This window comes from Herpailurus yagouaroundi, unplaced genomic scaffold (genome assembly GCF_014898765.1).
Source record: "Herpailurus yagouaroundi ecotype Mexico unplaced genomic scaffold, PumYag 67641, whole genome shotgun sequence".
Classification (NCBI taxonomy): Eukaryota; Metazoa; Chordata; class Mammalia; order Carnivora; family Felidae; genus Herpailurus; species Herpailurus yagouaroundi.
Genome location: NW_024420442.1, coordinates 4,325,559 through 4,335,810, shown reverse-complemented (window position 1 = coordinate 4,335,810; position 10,252 = coordinate 4,325,559). Strand labels below are relative to the sequence as shown.

General features: G+C 41.1%; 1 pseudogene; it reads left to right on the top strand.

Annotated features, from left to right (window-relative positions):
• Nucleotides 1-2,321: 2,321 nt before the first annotated feature.
• LOC121025435 (60S ribosomal protein L36-like) lies at nt 2,322-7,105 on the top strand (annotated as a pseudogene).
• The last annotated feature ends 3,147 nt before the right edge of the window (nt 7,106-10,252 follow it).

Below are 10,252 nucleotides of genomic sequence, written 5' to 3'. Positions count from 1 at the left end.
ACCTGGGTGGCTTAGTGGGTTAAGCTGTCTGACTCTTGATTTTGGCTCAGGTCATGATCTCAGGGTCAGTCGTGAGACTGGGCTCTGCTCTGGGCATGGAGCCTGCTTAACAGTCTCTATCCCTCTGCCCTTCCCCTGCTCATGCTCTCTTGCTCTCACTCTCTGTCAAAAATTTAAAAAATAATAATAAATAAATTAAAATTTAGAAAAAAAAAAAACAAAAAGAAAAGAGAAAAAGTCTCAATAACCTAAAGGCCTGACTTAAACTAAGAACAGGGGCACCTGGATGGCTCAATTAAGTGTCCGACTTCAGCCCAGGTCATGATCTCACAGTTTGTGAGTTTGAGCCCAGCATGGATGGGGCTCTCTGCTGACAGCACAAAACACGCCTCAGATCTTTTATTTCCCTCTCTCTCTCTCTCCTTCTGCCCCTCCTCAGCTCACACACTCTCTCTCAAAAACAAATAATAAAACATTAAAAAAAGAAACTAAAAACAAACTCAAAGCAAGCAAAGGGAAGGAAATAAATAGTGGAAGTCAATGACATTGGAAACAGAAATAATAAAAGTTGAGCTTATCAGTCTTGGGGCACCTGGCTGGCTCAGTGGGTAGAGCATGTGACTCTTGATCTCAGGGTTGTGAGTTCAAGCCCCATGTTAGGTGTCGAGTTCACTTATTAAAAAATAAAGTTGAGTTTATGAGTCTATATAGTTCACAGACTCTACCTTCTTCCATTTTGAAAATGAGAACAGTATCTGTTCCTCTCCCAGTTTCCTTACTGGGAAGTAAGTCCATTTTCATGATTCCTTAAAGATTCCTAAACAGCAGTGCTATAATCCCATCTGTGATCAGTCCCCTAGGATATAAACTGTGCCAAAAGACTTGAGGTCACAAGCTCAACTTTTATCTTGACATTGGATTCATTCTTACCATGCAGAGTTCTACCCTTTGGGACGAAGGCAGAAGCCAAATGGAATTTGAATACTTCTCTGTTTCTTACAACAATATCAGCCCTAACCACCAGACCCTAGCTCTCAATGGCCATCAGAGTAACTCTGTAGAACCCGAAAACTCTGGAAAACAGTTTGAAACTCAATATACTAAACAATAAAAATAGAAAAAACAAGGCTCCATAAACTCAATTTTCAGCAAGATTACAATCTCACTGCCTGACCATGGCTTTTTCTTTTCTTTTCTTTTGTTTAATGTTTATTTACTTATTTTGAGGGGGGAAGGGGCAGAGAGAGAGGGAGAGAGAGAATCCCATGCAGGCTCCATGCTGTAGCACAGAGCCTGACGCAGGACTCAATCTCACAAACCATGAGATCATGACCAAAACCAAGAGTCGGAGGCTTAACTGACTGAGCCACCCAGATGCCCCATCTGACCATGTCTTATTAACCTGTGCCTGTTTGCCCTCCTTTAAAAAATGTAGACATTATACTCATTCTTGTGTGAACACACTAATGGGAGAGTGACTCTGGAACCATCCTCTTGTCTTAAACCTTGATAAGTATAACGTCATAATCATTAGTAAACCTCAATGCAACCTCTAGATATACTTTGGTGATAGAGTTTCTTTTCCAATAGCCTAGAAGTACACAGTTTCAGCATGCAGATAAACTCCTTCAAGAGCAACAAAACATGAAATACAACAACCTTGGATAAAAATTTAAAAATCACAGCACAGAATAAATTGATTCCTGAAATATTTACTAAAATAGCAGCCAGTATCCAGTAGTATATCACTGAATACCTTCCTGCGACAGGAGAATCTGAGCCAAAGAGGTTTTATCTTCAATGTATTTTTGGAACCTGTATTTATGAACCCAATCTGCGTTGTTCATTGAAAAGTAGTTGTTTGGGAATTTGTTATGCTCTACTAAATGAGAATATAAAGGACAAGAAATATGCTCCATTATGAGCATAAACACTCTTTCCTGCCTCCTCCTTTTGTTTTTCTGCCTGCTCAGTACTGGGAAAGGCCCTTGGGAGATACAAAAAGGTAAAGGAATGGACCCTACATTGATGGAATTTATGGCCTAGTTGAGCTAACAGACCTAAGAAGTATAATAATGCAATAAACATGATAAGGTTGCTGGTGAGTACTCTGGGAGTGTGAAGGCTATGGGCTGTTGGGTCAGAGAAGACACCAAGAAAGAGACTAAACCTGAATTAGGACTTAAGAAATGGCTAATATTTGGAGAGGCAGTAAGGAAAGAAAGGGCATTTCAGCCAGGTGGAGCAAAGTGATCAAAGATTCTAAAGAGTCAGAAATGTGTCAAGCATGCTTGAGAAACAATGGCTAGAATGGATGGTCTATGTTGAAGAATAAGAAGGATACAAGTAGGTCAAGACTATGGATGATATCCCATATTAAGGAGCTTTGGCCTCAGCACATTAGCTACTACTAAAGTGTAGCCGCCCACATCAGAATCACCTGGACAGAGTGTTTAAAATGAATTACAGGCCCAGAGTCCAATGACTCTGATTCAGCAGGTTTAGGGCTGGGGCCAGGGAACCTGTATTTTGAACAAGCATCCCCCCCCCCCCACACACACACACAGACCTCATCAAGTGATTCTGATGCCTGATAGAATATGAGAACTGCTTCAAGCAATGGAAAGTCAATGAGAGGCTTTTAGAAGAGGAGTACCATAGTGATACAGCAGTGATTTAGGAAAATAAATCTTCAGTTGTATGCTGGGTTGATTGAAGAAAAGGAGATATGGAAAGTCAGAGAGAAGGCTTTCCAACAGTCCAGGTGTTCAATTTAATCACTGTGATTTATCCATCCCTCTGCTCCCAGGGCCTAGCATACAGTCGGATACACAGTAATTCACTCAGAGGCAGACATACTTGTGAAGTTAATGAAGCTTAATGCTTTAGAGTCCCTTACTTGCATAGACCCTTTCCCAGTCCCTTCTTTTTTTTAATGTTTATTTTTATTTTGAAATAGACAGAGAGAGTACAACCAGGGGAGGGGCAGTGAGAGAGGGAGAAAGAGAATCCCAAGCAGGCTCTGCACTGTCACTGTCAATGCAGAGCCCAGTTCAGGGCTCAATCTCACAAACCAAGAGACCTGAGCTGAAATCAAGAGTCAGATGCTCAACCGAATGAGCCACCCAGGTGGCCCTCTTCCTTTTTTTAATTTAAAAAATGTGGGGTGCCTGGGTGGCTTAGTCAGTTGAGTGTCCAATTCTTTTTTTTTTTTTAACGTTTATTTATTTTTGAGACAGAGAGAGACAGAGCATGAATGGGGGAGGGTCAGAGAGAGGGAGACACAGAATCTGAAACAGGCTCCAGGCTCTGAGCTGTCAGCACAGAGCCTGACGCGGGGCTCGAACTCACGGAGTGTGAGATCGTGACCTGAGCCGAAGTTGGCCGCTTAACCGACTGAGCCACCCAGGTGCCCCACCAATTCTTGATTTTGGCTCAGGTCATGATCCCAGGGTCATGGGATCAAGCCCCACATCAGGCTCCACACTGAGCATGGAACCTGCTTAAGATTTCTCTCTCCCTCTGCCCCTCTCACTCGTTCATGCACTCACTCTCTCTAAAAAATTTTTTTAATTTAATTTTAAAAATAACTCACATATATACCTATTTTTGAATTCTTTAAGATGGCCCCCCAAATTGTATAAAGTCTCAGACTCCACAAATACTAGATCCAGCCCTTTATTCAGTGTTTAATTTTTTTAAATTTATTTTTTTAAGTTTCTTAATTTATTTGGGGGTGGGGGGTAGGGCAGGGAGGGTTAGAGAGAGAATCCCAAGCAGCCTTGTGCTGCCAGCACAAAGCCTAATGCAGGGCTCTATCTCACAAACTGTGAGATCATGACCTGAGCTGAAATCAAGAGTCAGATGCTTAACCGACTGAGCCACCCAGGCACCAAAAGTTTATTTATTTTGAAGGAGAGAGAAAGAGTGCGCCTGTGCATGCATGAGTCAGGGAGGAGCAGAGAGAGAGGGAGAGAGAGAATCTCAACCATGCTCTGCACTGTCAGTGCAGAACTCGACATGGGGCTCAATCTCACAAACCGTGAGATCATGACCTGAGCTGAAATCAAGAGTCAGACACTTAACCAACTAAGCCACGCAGATGCTCCTTAATTTTTTTAGTAATACCTACACCCAACATGGGGCTTGAACTTACAACTGCAAGATCAAGAGGCACATGCTCTTCTGACTGAGTTACCCAGGCACTCCTGTATTCAGTGTTTATTGAGTTGAACTCAAAGATTTAATTTTTTGTGGGGCGCCTAGGTGACTCAGTTGGTTAAGCATCTGACTCTTGATTTTGGTTCAGATTATGATCTCAGTTTGTGGGTTTGAGCCCCACATAGGGCTCTGTGCTGACAGCTCAGAGCCTGGAACCCGCTTTGGATTCTGTGTCCACCTCTCTCTCTGCCTCTCCCCTGCTCACTCGCGCTCTGTCTCTCTCTCTTAAAAATAAACATTAAAATTTTTTAAATAAAAAGTGTTCATTTAAAAAAAGATTAATCTTTTGACAAATCACTTAATGTATTCTTCCTCCTTGCTATACCTGTTTAACCCCAGTTTATTCTCAACATAATAGATGGATCCTATTAAAAGAAAAGTCTATATATATATATATATATATCACTCTTGTGCCCAAACTCTAGTCTCAGAGTAAAAGTCAAATCTTTACAATTGCTATAAGGTCCTATACAACCTGGATCCTTGTTACTTCTCTTATCTCATCTCCTACTATCCCTTCTGCTCACTGTGTTCCAGTCCTTTTAACCTCTTTGTTGTTCCTACACCATGCCAGGAATATTCCTGCATCAAGGCCTTTGACACTTCTGTTCCCTTTGCCTGGAATTCTCCTCCTTGCAGATGTTCTCATGGCTCACTCTCTCACATCCCTCACAGCTCTGCTTGAATGTCACCTTGTCAGTGACATCTTTTCTGACCACTTTCTCTAAACTGCAATCATGGGGCGCCTGGGTGGCTCAGTCGGTAAGCATCCGACTTCAGCTTGGGTCACGATCTCCCGGTTCGTGAGTTTGAGCCCCGCATCGGGCTATGTGCTGACAGCTCAGAGCCTGGAGCCTGTTTCCGATTCTGTGTCTCCCTCTCTCTCTGCCCCTCCCCCGTTCATGCTCTGTCTCTCTCTCAAAAATAAATAAACATTAAAAAAAAATTTTAAATAAATAAATAATAAACTGCAATCTTATATACATACTCCCTATACCCTTCTCTGTTTTAGATATCTTCTTAACACTTATCACTATATAACATATATTTCAATTTTTGTTTTTTACCATTAGAAATATAAGATCCATGAGGTCAGGGGTATTTGTCTCTCTTGTTTTCTGGTATATCCCTACCGCTTAGAACAGTACTCAATGCATAGAGGTTGCTCAAAAAAAATCCTCATTGAATGAATGAACGCCACTTTTTAGCTGTGTAACTTTGGATAAATCACTTAAGCCTCAGTTTTCTCATCTATAAAATTAGATAATAATAGCACCTACTTCATAGTCTTCTGAGGTTGGGAAGGAGATAATTTATTACATTTAGTACAGAATCTTGCACAAAGTAGGCAATAAATGTTAACATGGGTCCTTGATAACTTAATCCAAAGAATACCACCTACTCTACTTCCATAGAAGACCAGCCTGAGCCAGGCATAACCTACTTAGCCAGGCCTGGCCAAACTCAACAACAGATCTGCAACTACAAAAGCTATTTCCCTCCACTGATGAATGTCACTGACAAGTACAGAGGCAAATAGACACACAGAGAGGCAGATGTGACACACCAGAAGCTCATCCGGGACATGGTCTCAGGCTAGAAGAACTGGAATCTGTCTTGTTTTACAGAGACATGAAAAGGGAACCAAGCTACATGCACATTTTATTTGTAAGGAGTCAATCACAGTAGGAGTCCCACTAAAAGACACTCAGCACCACCCAACACATGCATACATCCTGGTGTGCATATCAAATAAGCCTTCTCTTTATTCCTTAAGCATCATGGGAAGCTAAATCAAGAGAAAACCTACTTACAGCAGGGGTCCTAACTATTGGTATAATATGATTGTTACCTAATTTGGAGTCACCATTCTTTAAGCGAGAGCCAGCCCCTCTCACTCGCACCTAAGCATGCTAAGCTCAGTCAGGACCTAACGGGACCAATGTTGCTTCCAACATCTGCTCCTGGACTTAATCCTGGTTCTTCACTGTCTACTTAAAGACTATAGATATGTGTCTTCCTGGAAGAAAAGGGGGCTAGGGAGACAAAGAGTCTTTCATACCTTTATGTTACAATCTGCTCCTAACATACATGTGGGTCCAGCTTTAAGATCATAACTCTTGTTTCCTCTACATCTACTTGAAGAATAATTTCCTGTACACACTAATAATAGCAAAAATTACTAGCTGAAATTTAGCAATTACTATGTATGAAGCACCATATGGCCTTTATACTCATTGGTTTAATTTTTTAATGTTTATCTTTGAGACAGAGAGAGCACAAGTGGGTGTGCAGCAGAGAGAGAGAGACAAGCGTGAACAGGGGAGGGACAGAGAGAGAGGGAGACACAGAATCTGAAGCAGGCTCCAGGCTCTGAGCTGTCAGCACAGAGCCCAAGGCGGGGAATGAGCCCATGAACTGTGAGATCATAACCTGAGCCAAAATCAAGAGTCGGACACAACCAACTGAGCCACCCAGGTGCCCCTACACTCATTGGTATTAAACCTCCAATAACAGGCAGGAGCTATTGAGGACAATCAGCCACAGCTGTGAGCTGCCTTGTGGCCATGGGCCTCAACAAGGGCCACAAGGTGACCAAGAACATGAGCAAGTGCCTCACAAGGCACACCAAGTTCACGTGGGACATGATCAGAGAGGTGTGCAGCTTCACCCCATACCAGCAGTGAGCCATGGAGCTGCCCAAGGTCTCCAAGGACAAGTGCACTCTCAACTTCATCAAGAAAAGAGTAGGGACACACATCCGTGCCAAAGGAAGAGAGAGGAGCTAAGCAACATCCTGGCAGCTATGAGGAAAAGGGTATCCAAGAAGGACTGAACCCCTCCCCTCTGTATGTAATAAAGTTTTTTTGGAACTTGAAAAAAATAAAAATAGAGAAACCATCAGTAACACATTAGGTAGGTACCATTTCCCCCATTTTACAAAGGGGGAATCTGAACTGACTCAGAAAGACTAATTTATTTACATAAGTTCATATAGCGAGTCAGTGATAAAGTCAGGATTCAAACTGATCTGCCTTGCTCCAAATCTATACTTGCCACTACAGAACACCGCCATTCTAGAAAAAGATAATTTAACCATATGCATGAAACTAACTTGAAGACATAAAGTCCATATCAATTAGGCGATGTAAAATTGAGAGAGACCAAGAGCAGTTTCATCCAACTCAGAAAATAAGAGCAATAGCATTTGGTTTTAGATAATAAATCTGCTCCTGATTCAGTCCTTCGGTAACTGTCAGAAAGGTCAATATTCACTTTCCCAATTTAGTTGGCTCCCTCTTGGTTGATTAAGAAGACTCTGTCTGCTTGGTCCTCAGATATCATAAGCAGCCAGGTTCAGTGTGCTGGTGTATCAGTCTGGGTCCAATCAGGTGAAATAAATGACATGGTAATTTTAACAGGGAAAGTTTAATATAAAAACTATTAATTATATGGGGTGCCTGGGTGGCTCGGTTGAACATCTGACTCTTGATTTTGGTTTAGATCATGATCCCAGGACTGTAGGATCAAGCACCGTGCAGGGTTCTGCACTGAGCACGGAGCCTGGTTAAGATTCTCTCCCCCTCTGTCCCTCCCCCCAGCCTTGCACACACTCTCTCTCTCTAAAATTAAAGAAAAAAATTTAGTTACAACAGAAAATTATAGTAAGAAGGGATTGGCTAGGAAGAAGTAGAGACCATTCTAAATACAGAAATAGCAGGGGCACCTGAGTGGTTGAAATCAGTTAAGCATCTGATTCTTGATTTCAGCTCAGGTCATCTCATCTCACAGTGCGTAAGTTCAAGCTCTGTGCTGACAGAGTGGGGCCTGCTTGGGATTCTCTCTCTCCCTCTCTCTTCCCCTCCACTGCTTGCACACATGCATGCTCTTGCTCGCTCTCAAAATAAATAAACATTAAAAATAATAATAATAGTGGTGCATGGGTGGCTCAGTCAGTTGAGTGTCCAACTTTGGCTTAGGTCATGATCTCAGGGCTTGTGAGTTTGAACCCCACATCAGGCTCTGTACTGACAGTGCAGAACCTGCTTTAGATTCTCCCTCCCTCTCTGCCCCTCCCCCACTCAGACTCTCTCTTTCAAAAATAAACATTAAAAAAAATAAAAGAAACAAAAGAAATAATAAATACAGTAAAACTTTGGCCTGTGAACATAATTCATTCCAGAAACAGGCTTGTAATCCAAAGTACTTGTATACCATTGACTCAGTTGTGATCCCATGACATTCAGCATCATATACTACTCATATTGCAAGACACTGCTCGTTTATCAAGTTAAAATTTATTAGAAATCGTTGTTCATCTTGCTGAAAACTTGCAGAACAAGTTACTTGCAATCCAAGGTTTCACTGTACAGAAATAACATATATAAGGAGCAATCACTACCCCCAATGCAGAGATTGAATTCCCAAGGAAGAGTTCCTCCTCAGTCTCACAACCCTCCTCCAATAGGGCTGGGATATAAACATTGGGGAAGAGGACATAGCCATGGCTGACTGGATGGCAAAGAGGTTGCTGTGATGCCACACCAGTAAAACTTGCCAGAAATTTGTTCTTTGGAACTTGTCAGAAATTCATTGTCATGGGAGTTCATGGGAAGTGTTTTAGCAGAAGCACTCCACTGCAAAATCACCTAAGAGAGCATTACCAGGAAGACCTTAGGGCAGCTGGGAGCTGCTGGATCCCTTGTACCATAGAAGCTAGGCCCTGGAGAAGCCACCCATACTACAGGAGTTAGACAACGGGGAAGCCATTTGTCCTGCGTAAGTTCATTGTGTAAGCACATTGGAATTAGAAATCAATTTTTTTCTCCTTCTAATGTATCTTTAATGCTTTCTGACAAATTTTAATATCATAACTAGAAAAGGTAATCCATTTAAAAAGTCCAGATTCATTTTCACAGATCAGTCAGTAAGAATACTTATGGCAGGGGGCACCTGGATGGTTCACTCTGTTAAGCCTCCGACTTCGGCTCAGGTCATGATCTCACACTTGTGAGTTCAAGCCCTACATCAGGCTCTGTGCTGACAGCTCAGAGACTGGAGCCTACTTCAGATTCTGTGTCTCCCTCTCTCTCTCTGCCCCTCCCCTGCTCGTGCTCTCTCTCTCAAAAATAAATATTAAAAAATAAGAATACTTATGGAGCTGAAAAATAAAAAAACTCATACTGTCAGATCTGTTAAACCTTGGTATGTGCCTGAGCAGCCTCTTTTTCCTGTTTTTAGCTTCTACCCAATGCTATGTCTTTTCTCCATTTCTGTGCCTCCCACGTGGAAAATATTCCAATAAATATGTTTTTATAATTTTAATTTGCTCTGATTCCAGTCAGTAATAAATATGCATTACATAAAAATTAGAAAAGTCATCACTCTTACAAAAGAAAATTCAAAATATTCCCTAACTCAAGAAATAACCACAATGAACATTTTAATATGTATGTGTATATATATACACACACATATATATTATATATTTATTAATTATTTATTATTTTTATATATATTATATGTGTATATATATTATATACATATATAATATATATATACATATATATATAATATAGGGAGGTGTGTGTATATATATCCCAAACACATGCACACATACCCCTGTGTGTACCTGCATGTCTATGTTCATGTATACCTGAACATCTAAATATGTACATTTATATAAATAAATGTATATGTAGATATAAATATGGAAATACTTTAAATTTTTTTAAGTTTATTCATTTATTTTGAGAGAGAGAATGCAAGCAGGGGAGGGGCAGGGAGAGAGGGAGAGAGAGAATCCCAAGTAAGCTCTGCACTGTCAGTGCAGAGCTGATGTGGGGCTCAAACCCATGAACTGCAAGATCATGACCTGAGCCAAAACCGAGTCACACTTAACTAACTGGGCCACCTATATGGAAATATTTTATAAACAAAAGGTTACAAATATTAAGTATCCTTTTGACTTTTCATTCTATAAGACTAAGAGCATTGTCTATATCCCATAGAAGAATAAGGAAAACACCTT